At 39.9% G+C, this 13,031-nt stretch overlaps 1 protein-coding gene across 1 annotated transcript in view; it reads right to left on the reverse strand.

Moving 5' to 3' along the window:
• The window catches only part of kat2b (K(lysine) acetyltransferase 2B), a 44,234-nt gene that overhangs the window by 30,310 nt on the left and 893 nt on the right, over positions 1-13,031 (reverse strand). The window lies entirely within an intron of this gene.

The raw sequence follows: 13,031 nt of genomic DNA on the forward strand, positions 1-13,031 counted from the left end.
CAGTACACCTTCTACAGGTTTTGATAGGTGGTTGGAACCCAGAGGATCATGCCAGACTCCTCATTTGACAAAAACCAGGACTATAGTCAAAACCAGGACCTCAGAACCAGTGTTGTGCCTCTCACTTTTTTGGTTTTTAGGAGTTATGGTTGGATCAGCACTGCTAGTGGGAATTTGTTTTTACTTAGTTAAAAGAGCATTTGTAAAGTAAGACACTGATGTTAAACAAGCTGACCTGGCTCGATATCACCATTCCAATTAATCCTGTTAAAACAGTGGTGGTGAGCTTAGGGCCTTGCTTAGGCCATGGTCATGCTAAAACTGAAAAGGGTTTCCCCCAAACTGCTGCCAGAAGTTAGAAGCAAATGAAAGGGGTGTTCACATACTTTTGTATTTGTACAATTTTGCTAAAATATGTAAAAACAACTTTAAAAGGGCACTGTTGTTGGTATAAGCCAATGTTACTGTATCAAAAACTTGGACCCCACTGTGACCCTTCTATAAAAAATAACTTTTTTTATTTTTGCAAATTATATTAGTGGGATAAAGCAGGCCTAATTTTACTGAAGATCATTTCAATACTCGCTATGAGGTTTGTTCATCACACACTGTAGTTGCAGGCCAGTCAAAGTACCTACAGTGGGGCCAAAAAGTATTTAGTCAGCCACTGATTGTGCAAGTTCTCCTACTTAGAAAGATGAGAGAGGTCTGTAATTTTCATCATGGGTACACTTCAACTATGAGAGACAAAATGAGAAAAAAAATACAGGAAATCACATTGTAGGATTTTAAAAGAATTTATTTGTAAATTATGGTGTAAAATAAGTATTTGGTCACCCACAAACAAGCAAGATTTCTGGCTCTCACAGACCTGTAACTTCTTCTTTAAGAAGCTCTTCTGTCCTCCACTCGTTACTTGTATTAATGGCACCTGTTTGACCTCGTTATCTGTATAAAAGACACTTGTCCACAGCCTCAAACAGTCAGACTCCAAACTCAACCATGGCCAAGACCAAAGAGCTGTCGAAGGACACCAGGAAGAAAATTGTAGACCTACACCAGGCTGGGAAGAGTGAATCTACAATAAGCAAGCAGGTTGGTGTGAATAAATCAACTGTGGGAGCAATTGTAAGAAAATGGAAGACATACAAGACCATTGATAATCTCCCTCGATCTGGGGCCCCACGCAAGATCTCATCCCGTGGGGTCAAAATGATCATGAGAACGGTGAGCAAAAATCCCAGAACTACACGGAGGGACCTGATGAATGACCTGCAGAGAGCTGGGACCAAAGTAACAAAGGCTACCATCAGTAACACACTACGCCGAGAGGGACTCAAATCCTGCAGTGCCAGGCGTGTCCCCCTGCTTAAGCCAGTACATGTCCAGGCCCGTCTGAAGTTTGCCAGAGAGCATATGGATGATCCAGAAGAGGATTGGGAGAATATCATGTGGTCAGATGAAACCAAAATGGAACTTTTTGGTAAAAACTCAACTCGTAGTGTTTGGAGGAAGAAGAATGCTGAGTTGCATCCCAAGAACACCATATCTACTGTGAAGCATGGGGGTGGAAACATCATGCTTTGGGGCTGTTTTTCTGCAAAGGGGACAGGACGACTGATCCGTGTTAAGGGAAGAATGAACGGGGCCATGTATCGTGAGATTTTAAGCCAAAACCTCCTTCCATCAGTGAGAGCATTGAAGATGGAACGTGGCTGGGTCTTCCAGCATGACAATGATCCCAAACACACCACTCGGGCAACGAAGGAGTGGCTCCATAAAAAGCATTTCAAGGTCCTGGAGTGGCCTAGCCAGTCTCCAAACCTCAACCCCATAGAAAATTTGTGGAGGGAGTTGAAAGTCCATGTTGCCCAGCAACAGCCCCAAAACATCACTGCTCTAGAGGAGATCTGCATGGAGGAATGGGCCAAAATACCAGCTACAGTGTGTGCAAACCTGGTGAAGACTTACAGGAAACGTTTGACCTCTGTCATTGCCAACAAAGGTTATGTTACAAAGTATTGAGTTGAACTTTTGTTATTGACCAAATACTTATTTTCCACCATAATTTACAAATACATTCTTTAAAAATCCTACAATGTGATTTCCTGGATTTTTTTTTCTCATTTTGTCTCTCATAGTTGAAGTGTACCTATGATGAAAATTACAGACCTCTCTCATCTTTCTAAGTAGGAGAACTTGCACAATCAGTGGCTGACTAAATACTTTTTGGCCCCACTGTATGTTAACTCCTGGGCACACAGACTTTGGAACATTAGAGCAATGGAAGAAGATTGAATGGTCCAACAAATCCTGTTTTTTTTCAAGATCATGTGGATGGCCAGGCAATGTTTATCTGCAGAAAAATGGGCATTAGGATGTACTGTAGGATGATCCACCTCGCAGCAGACAGAAGTTGAAGGACCAACTGGTAATGTCCTGGAACCAAAAACAACAAAACTTCTTCAGATATATTGTACAGTCCATATCTTGGTCCAAATTTGTTTTGACAGCTTATAAGCCTGGTGGTTCTAATGTTTTTTCTCACCAATGTCAATTATTTGTGTACATACTATTTGCAGATAATTATCAATATCTAGATCTTGATTTGATTTGTAATATAGAGTCAATACTTTTTCCCATCACTTGCTTCCACTTGTTACATCAGTATATTGGGGGTATTTAGATATTTAGTACAAAATATCAAATGCCAAAAAGTCAAATGATTGTATGTAAATCTGAAGTGAAAAAATCAAGGTCAAGTCAAAGTGAACAACAAGGAGTGCCCAGCTGAACAAGATTCCCCAGGCTCTGATGTGCCAATATAACTTAAAGGCAAGTGTCTGTAAGATAACAGGTAGTCAAACTAGACAACATAGACAAACATAAAAATATGCATACAGGAAAATATATAAAAATATAGCCTTAGAAAATATTGTTTACAGTCAGGGTATTGCACTGTGTAGCAGGAAATGTAATCTCGATAGTGTTGAATAGTAATAGATTGCTCAAGTTATGAGAACATTGAAGTATTGCAAAAAATACCAAAAAATTTCAGACTATCTTGGTGGTTCTGCTCAGGCAGTGTTACAGGTATAGACAGGGGTGGGGTTCTGATGATTTTTGCTGCCATCCTTACCACTCTTCTGGTCTGAGGCTGCTCGTCAGGATGTTTTTTATAGCACCTCTGTAGAAAATTGTAAGGACAGTAAGGGGGATGTTTGACAAGGGAGGTAGTGTATGTAGTCAATGTCAGGTCATCTGTGATGTGCTCCCCCAGAAACATGGTGCTTCTTACTGACTCCACAGCGTTTCTATGGATTGTTAATAGAGTATGTACCATGTGCTTCCTCCTGAAGTCGACAGTAATTTGCTTGTTGACATTTAGTGACAGGATGTTATTCTCACAACAGACAACGAGTTGTTCCACCACTCCTGTGTTGTCCGCAAACTTAATGATGTAGTTCAAGTTCTAATTGGCACAACAGTCAAGAGTCATCAGGGTAAACAACCGAGGGCATAGAACATAGCTCTGGGGAACTCCTGTGTTTATGTTGATGTTTTAGGGGTGTTTATTCCAACTCATACTATCTGGGGTCTGTCTGTTGAGAAGTCCAATAACCAGTTTCACAGTTGGGTGTCAATGCCTAGTGGGCATTGCTGGGGATAGGTGTAGTAAAGCCAGAGCTGAAATCAATGTAGAGGGTCTTTACATTTTATATAGAGCATTTTGCAAAACCTTTCCTACTCTCTGGATGTGTCAGGCTCAGATGAGATGCTGTTGATATGGCATTATCAGTGGAGCGGTTAGGTTGGTATGCAAACTGGAGTGGGTCAAGTGTTGATTAAAGTCTGTGATCTGTTATGTGGTCTTTGATCAGTCTTTCAAAGCACTTCATTATGAGCCGAGTGTCTTCTTCTTTGGCTTTGGCCTCGAAGCCCTGGCGAACGATGACTTAACTCAGGGAGGTGTTATGGATGTCTGTCAGCATCTGAATCAGTTGGTCAATACATTCACTGAATACTCATCCTGGTATGTTGTCAGGACCTGCAGCTTTATGTGGATGTCAGCTGGGTTGAGACAGAGTACTTCATCATCCAGACTGTGAAGAGCATTGGTTATTGTGGTAATCTTCTTTTCCTCAAACCGATTGAATGATGTGTTGAGGAAGTCAGTGTTTTTATCGCTGGGTGGAGGGGGGGCTGTGATGGACTGGATGCCTTGCCCAGGGGCCCAGACTATCCTTAATCCGTCCTTGCCCAAGCATGATGTGTGGATTGACAGTGGCAGCCTCTTTGAACACTTTCCAAGCTGTGCATACAAAACAATCTCAGAGTGCTGAAAGTGCTACCTCTAGTCAGGTTCTTATCTGCTTCACAGTGGGCTTGCTTTTGGTTAGCAGTGGCCTGTATGCTGGAATAAGCATAAAGAGATGAGTCGAATTTCCAAGTTGGGATAGGAGGGGCTGCCCTGAATGCCTGTTTGATGTTTGTGTAAACCTGGTCTTGTGTGTTTTCCTCCCTAGTAGGAAAGTCCACATGTTGGTAGTAATGCGGCAGTACTGTCCTCAGGTTGGCCTGATTGAAGTTTCCATCGATTATGCAGACACAGTCCGGGTTGGCATTTTGTGCTTACAGACTGGTACAGCGTGGATAGTGCATCTTTGTGTTAGCACTGGGGGAGATGTAAACAGCTGTGATGCTGTAATGGCTGAGAATTTTCTTGGCAAGTAGAATGGTCAAATTCTAGTGTCAGGAACAGTATATCTCCCGAACAGTGGCTCAGGACAATTTTAGTGTTGGTGCACAGATTGTTGTTGATGTAAATACAAAACAACATCTTCCTGAGATTTGCCACTAACAGTGTGGATCCAGTCCACATGAAATTATGCCAATGGTGCCATCAGCAACAGTGGAATTTAGCCACATCTTGGTGATAAGGGCACAACAATTTAAGTTAAGTGGTTAATTCCAGCCTTAAATACTCCATTTTGTTTTTCAATGAGTGGATGTTAGACAGCAGAATAGATAGAAGTGCAGATCTGTGGGGGTAAAGCTTTAGCCTAGCTCTAATACCCACTTACTAATTAGTAGTAATTAGTAGTAATACAAGTAGTTACATGGCCAGAAGCGGCATCGAGTTCTCTGTCCTACTTACTGACTGGCCTACTTGCAGTACTGACCTGTGCCCAATAGAGAATGTACAGAGAATTTTTAAACAAAAAATGTGACCCTGGCAACCCTGTGCTGTTGCACACCTTAAGGCGTGTTTGCAGAAGGAATTGGATAAAAACACCTGAAACACTTCATGTTAATGAAAAGCAATGACAACGTAACAGAGTGGTAGATGCTTCAGTGTCCAAACTTTTTTGGAATGTGTTGCAGGTCTAAAATGCAAGAATGGATGTATATTAACAAATGAAATAAAGATGACCAGACAAAACATGAAATATTTTTGGTTAATACTGTCTGCAATGAAATACAAATAAATTTAAATGTAAGAAACACTGCATTTATTGCACTTTCCATACTGTCCCAACTTTTTCTTATTTGTGGTTGTATATTAAATAACAAAAACATAGATGCATAAACTGTGAATAAACCAGTCAAATGTATTTTATTGAAATTTTGAGATTTACACCATGTACAGGGGTCCTGTCAAAGAATTTGACTGCTATTGATATAAAGTGATGATTATATTAGATCCCCATATTCATAGCTATAGCAGGTGTTTATATAGTTGTGTTCAAAATAATAGCAGTGTTTAAAAAAGTGAATAAAGCTCAAAATTCTTATTTTTCATACACACAAATGCATTGAAAACACTGCACATTCTCTTCCAAATCAAAACATGAATTAAATTTGATCAAATTAGTTATTACTTTACAGAAAGTGAAGAAAAGGGAATATTAGGCTGTTCAATAAAATAGCAGTGTCTGCATTTTTCTTTAAAAACTCAAACATTTACTGTATAAACTGAAAAATGCTTGAATATTTAGCTTTCCTGTGAATCACTAAACTAATATTTAGTTGTATAACCACTGTTTCTGAGAACTGCTTCACATGTTTCATGCTGTATTTTATGGAGTCAACCAACTTCTGGCAGCTGTGAACAGGTATTTCAGCCCAGGATGATTGGACTATATTCCACAATTCCTCTGCATTTCTTGGTTTGCCTCAGAAACAGCATTTTTGATGTCACCCCACAAGTTTTCTATTGGATTAAGGTCCAGAGATTGGGCTGGCCACTCCATAACATTAGTCTTGTTGCTCTGAAACCAAGATGTTGTGCGCTTACTGGTGTGTTTGGGGTCATTGTCTTGTTGAAACACCCATTTCAAGAGCATTTCCTCTTCGGCATGAGGCAACATGACCTCTTCAAGTATTTAGATGTATTCAAACTGATCCATGATCCTCATATGCGATAAATAGGCCCGACACCATAGTCTGAGAAACATCCCCATATCATGAAGCTTGCGCCACCATGCTTCACTGTCTTCACAGTGTACTGTGGCTTGAATTCAGTGTTTGTGGGATGTCTGCCAAACTGTCTGTGGCCAAAACATGAATTAATGTTCCCCCCCCTAGACTCAAAAAGAACAATCTTGCTTTCATCAGTGATTGGAAATCAGCCATTTCTCCTTAGGCCAGTCAATGTGTTTTTTGGCAAATTGTAAATTCTTCAGCACATGTCGTTTTTGCAACAATGGGACTTTGTGGGGGGGTTCTTGCCGAAAGCTTGGCTTCACATAGGCGTCTTCTAATTGTTACAGTACTCACAGGTAACTTTAATAATAATAATAATAATCCATTTTCGTTATGGCGCCTTTCAAAACACTCAAGGACACCTTACAAAAGCACGAAAGTAACATATCAATAAACCATTAAAGTCTAATAGAAAAATCAATAAAGATAAATACAGTAAAATCAATACAATCTCTAAACAGTCAAATGTAATCACTGTTAAACAAATATTGGGATAGTAGTACCAATCAAGTTCGAAAGATTAGTAGTAGGCTAGCTTGAAGAGGTGAGTTTTAAGTTGGGATTTAAAAATAGAGAAACAATTGATAGTATGGATATGGATTGGGAGGGTGTTCCAGAGAGAAGGGGCAGAGTGGCTAAAAGCCCTCGCACCTATAGTCGACAGGCGGACAGAAGGAATAGAAAGCTGGAAGGCTGAGGAAGACCTAAGAGTGCGGGTGGGATTGTAAACTTGGAGTAAATCGGAGATGTAAGAGGGTGTTAGACCATGTAGAGCTTTGAATGTGAATAATAAGATCTTAAAGTGTATGCGATAATTTACGGGGAGCCAATGAAGCTCTCTGAGAACTGGAGTGATGTGTCTAGTTGAGGGTGACCTAGAGATAATCCGTGCAGCAGAGTTTTGGACTAGTTGGAGTTTTTGTAATGATTTATGAGGTAAGCCGAAAAGGATTGAATTACAGTAGTCAATTCGGGATGTTACCAGTGCATGGACGAGAATGACAGTACTTGTTTGACTGTGGAACGGGCGTCTGCGGTTGATATTTCTTAAGTGGAAGTAGGCAGATCGTGTAATGTTATTGATGTGTGCTTTGAAAGAAAGATGACTGTCAAGAACAACACCCAGGCTTTGTTGATGCATGCTCAATAATCCAGGTATACAAATCCACCAAGTTGAATCAGTTCATCTGGACACAAGTTTGTTGTAGAGATACTGTATGTTTCACCACTCAATCCAAGTGACTTATTTTGAACACAACTGTATGTGGCAGGGGGGAAACATGTGACTCCATACCTTAAAACAAAGAAGAGATTAAAGCCAAGAGATTAAAAATGATGTTCTTCAAAGATTGGAAGGGAATTGCATTTTTCTCTCTCTAGATTGCATAATATCATTAAACAATTTAAGGAATCCGGTGGAATTTCAGTGCATAAAGGGAAAGGGCGCAAACCTAACCTGAACCCATGATCTGTGATCCCTCAGACGTCACTGCATCAAGAACATCATTCATCAGTGACTGAAATAACTACAATACGGAGTCACAGTTACAAATGTCACTTAATACTGTGCAAAAAGGCTTATGTTTACCATGTTCAGAAGTTTACACTATGAAATTTACCATGTATGGGGTCCTGCCAAAAAGTTTAAATGCTATTAATTTAAAGTAATGACTATATTAGTTCCATATGTTTAAACAGAGATTTTTCAGATTTTTTTTACTGTTGAAATAATTAGGCAGTAAATATATGCTTTATATGCTCAGAAATGATATGGTCTTTTGAGCCAGCATTAAGTGAGAGTAACACAAAGCGGCAGCATGGAGCGGCGCCATCAAGAAATACCAAAAAGCTCTTGAACAATGCTGGACACATGTGCTAACTCCGGGCTAACCCAGATACTAATGCTGAACTAGACTTGAGACCCAAGCAGGATGCTATCCTCCAAGCTATTTGCCAAGCTGCAGACTTGAATTAGTCCATAAAACAATTTTTTTTTTAATGCATTTTCTCCCCATCAATTTTGTCTTCCGCTGCTGATAGATGCCAGATTGCATCCGAGGAAAGCACGTCGCTGTACACGCCTCTTTCAACACGTGCACAGCCCTCCTCTTCTAGCCCATGAATTCCGCACAGGCGTCTCTTCCGCCAATAAGGGTCCCTACACAGCGCATGAAGACACACCCACCCACACATAGTCCGGCCCCCACCCTGCAGATACGGTGGCCAATTAGTATCTGCTGCAGGCACTGCCAATCATGCTCGCTAGATGGCGCCCAGCCGACCGGTGGCAACACCGAGTCCCGAACCGGGGAGCCCAGAAACGCGGCGGTGGTGTGCAAGCGGAATATCCTGGGCGCCACCTGGGCGCCTATCATAAAACAATTTTGGCACGATCCCCCAACCTTTAGAATTGGGTCAACAAGCTTAGAGCAGAAATTAAACAACGCAAAAGCCAAAAGTGAGTGAAGGGGTGATCGCTGTCAGGTCTTCAGCTCACAGCCACACTGTACGCTGCATGGGAGGCCAGGTAATGAGGACCCACTGACAGCCTTTGTCATCAAAGGAGATGGTAATAAAATCTGCATACATTCAGGTGGTTGCTAAGAGGAGAGCTGTTGGGCCTGCTAGGGACCTGAATGGTTATTAGCTATCCCAGCAAAGCTAAGGATAACGATGCTAAACGTGTTAATGTTCTAAGGATCCCAAACAGTCCTTGAACAAACTGAAACACAAAGCATAATATGCTCTTAGTGAGGTTCTGGCAATAAAGTAAGTAAGTAAGTAAGTAAATTTTATTTATAAAGCACTCTTAAAACAACTTACGCTGACCAAAGTGCTGTACATTGAACAAGAATACATAAGACATTATGTTAAAAAAGTAAAAACCAAATAAAAATACAGAGTAAGAGAGAAAATAAAACAGATAAAAATAGACTAGACAATTAAAATTACCACGGCTCCTCACTGTTCAAATGCCAGCTTATAAAGGTATGTTTTCAGGAGGGATTTAAAAAACAGCGGCCGAAGGTGCTTGTTGAATATTAGGAGTTCCATAGCCTCGGAGCATAAACTGCAAAATGCACGATCACCTTTTAGCTTCAAACGAGCCCTAGGAACAGTCAACAAGTTCTGAGTGGCTGATCTCAAAGATCGCTGTGTGGTTGCGGGAGAAAACATACCACTGAGATAAGCCGGGGCTTGACCATTAAGCGCTTTAAAAACAAATAAAAGCACTTTAAAATGAATCCTGTGCTGAACAGGCAGCCAATGTAGTGAGGCAAGGACGGGTGTAATATGGTTTCTTTTCTTGGTATTAGTCAGTAACCTTGCTGCTGCATTCTGGACTACCTGTAAGCGCCGCAACACAGACTGATTAATCCCAATATACAGAGAATTACAGTAGTCAATTCTTGCAGAAATGAATGCATGAATAACTTTTTCCAGGTCAGAATAGCAGAGAAAAGGCTTAATCTTCGCAATATTTCTGAGCTGGAAGAAGCTATTCCTTACCACAGAGTTGATTTGTTTATCAAATCTGAGGTCAGAGTCAAAGATAACACCAAGATTTCTCACAGATGTTTTGACACATGTAGACAAGTAACCAAGGTTATTGGAGACACTATTGATGTGATGAGGACCCCCAAAAATGATAACCTCTGACTTGCTTTCATTCAGCTGAAGGAAATTGTCAGCCATCCACCTCCTTATGTCCTCAAGACAACTGCTAAGAGACGTTAACGAGCCATTTTCATTCGGTCTAATGGGAAGATAAAGCTGTATGTCATCAGCATACAGGTGAAAGCTGACATTGTGCTTACTAATTATTTGACCTAATGGCAGCATATAGAGAGAAAAAAGGAGGGGCCCTAGTATGGACCCTTGTGAAACACCACAAGAGACATTAGCAGAAGAAGAGAAATAGCTGCTAATATTCACTGAAAAGGTTCTATTCTTAAAATAAGATATGAACCAATTCAGGGCCTCTCCCTGTAACCCCACCCACTTTTCCAGGTGACCAACAAGTATGTCATGGTCAACAGTATCAAAAGCAGAACTAAGGTCCAATAAAATGAGGATGGCACAATTTCCCTCATCAACAGTAAGTAGCAAGTCATTTGTCACCTTCAGAAGAGCAGATTCAGTGCTGTGCATAGACTTAAAGCCAGATTGAAAAATCTAAAAAATACCATCTCTACTCAAAAATGGTAAAAGCTGAGAATATACAACCTTTTCCAGCAATTTAGCCAAGAATGGTAATTTAGAAATCGGCCTATAGTTACTAACCACTGTAGCATCAAGAGTATGCTTTTTGAGCAGAGGTGTAACTACAGCATGTTTAAAGCATGCTGGAACAGTACCAGTGGCTAGGGAAGTATTAATGATATCCAGGACAAAAGGTCCTAATATATCAAATGTCTCCCTAAATATCTGTGGGGGCATCACATCAAGTGGGGAGGTTGTTGGCTTTGTTTTCAGCACCAAATCTGTTAATTCGGAGATTGAAACAGCCTCAAACTTTTTAAACACACCTGGGCACGGCGGTGGAAATGGAGAATCTATACCCAAGTAAGTAATGCCAGACCTAATTGTTTCAGTTTTTCCACAAAAAAGTTTAAAAACTCTTCACATACTCTAGAAGAAGGAACATTTCCAACCTCGGGTGATGATTTGAGTAAATAAATTATTGTACTGAACAGTACAGGTCTGTTGTAATTTTTGGCAATGATGCTTGAAAAGTATGCCTCTCTAGCGGACTTAACAGCTAGCTGATAGTCTTCCAGGCAACCTTTAAAAATATCCAAACTTACTTGCAATCTGTCCTTTCTCTATTTCCGTTCCGCTCTTCTACAAGCCTGTCTAATTTCCTGTGTGGCTGCATTTAACCAGGGCTGAACTTTTGGTTTTAAGTGTTTAAATTTCATAGGGGCAAGAGAATCAAGAACAGTTGAACAGTTATAATTAAAAGAAGTAACTAACTCATCCACATTAGCATGAGTCTGCCCATAGTTGGGCAATTTTAACATGTCAGAAAAGGCTCTGGAAAAATCGTTAGATGTAGATGAAGTGATAATCCTTGACCAGTGCCCTAAAACAGGAGCAGGGAAATGCGCAGTTAAAGTTGAGGTAAAGACTACTGGCATATGATCAGAGAAACTAGCCTCCTCGATATCTAGTTTGTCAATATCAAAACCAGATGAAAACACCAAATCAAGTGTGTGACCTTGCATATGGGTGGGCTTATGAATATGTTGAATAAAACTAAAAGAGTCCAGTAGTTGATTAAAATCATTCACCTGATATTTGTCAGGGCAGCAGACATGAATATTAAAATCACCAAGAAGCAGAATGCTGTCAGACATAGGTACAATCATAGCAAGAAATTCAGCAAACTGAGTAATGAAGTCGCTGTTTGGTTTTGCAGGTCTGTATACTACTGCACAGAGTAATGGAGGAACAGAGTGAGATTTAAAAACCAGTGCTTCAAAACTTTTAAAAGTCCCAATCCGCTTGTTAAGTGGTGACGTGTCGACCTTATGAAACGTCACATCCGGGTCCAAGTTGGCTGAGTCTCTCGTATTTTCAATATGCCACAGTGCTGTGTGCCGTACCGCTTCAACAGGTCCGAGTCGAAAAAAAAAAACTACCCAACTGTCTTTTTACCGCTTTCCTTGCGATTAGATATCATGAAGTAATATTTTTGTTCATAATTCAATGTAAAAAGGTAAACTGTCATTGTATATTCATTACACGTGTTTCAAGCTTTTTTTTTTATTTCATATAATAATGTGAGATTCTGGATTTTTACTATATAAGCTATAAGCTATACTGATTAAAAGTAAAACCAAAGAGTTAGAAATGTCAGTTTTCATGTAATGAATTAAAAATATGACCGCTCTTGATGAGGTGACATGAAATGAATTAATGACATGAACTTTTCATGATATTCAGATTACCTGAAGTGCACTAGTGTACTGCACATCTTGTCTTATTTGTATCTTAATGTATGTTTCTAATATATATATATAATATATGTATATAATAAGACCTTTTCTCGTCCAGACCGCTATTGAGAAGGACTAGACATTTATGACTCGGGTAATGTTTGTAAATCCAATTTCCAACGACAGCAACACGAGTTCCTTAAGTTTTCCACAAACAGAATTTATTTTAACTTTCTTCTTACATTGACTTATCCGTTAATCCAAGTTTCTTATAAAAACTCACTATGTTCGCAATTGGCGTATAACAAACAAAACTACGATCATAAATCTGTTGCTCCACGTCCTCTTTCTTTCCGTATATTTGATAAATATTGTCGGTATATAGAGTCAGTACAATTCTGCCCCCCGCAGGCTCCACCGAAGAGGACTAATGAATAACAGCATACACTGATTACCAGGAAAAATCATCAATAGCTGAATTACCAAGTCACCTCAAATAAGTATTCTTTAACCAAAGAGAAAATATTTATGACAATAAACATAGATCATTACAATTAGTGCAATATGGATCTTACAATATATATATAAAAAGGTTCACAGGTT

The sequence above is a fragment of the Trichomycterus rosablanca genome, chromosome 2 (assembly GCF_030014385.1).
Source record: "Trichomycterus rosablanca isolate fTriRos1 chromosome 2, fTriRos1.hap1, whole genome shotgun sequence".
Classification (NCBI taxonomy): domain Eukaryota; kingdom Metazoa; phylum Chordata; class Actinopteri; order Siluriformes; family Trichomycteridae; genus Trichomycterus; species Trichomycterus rosablanca.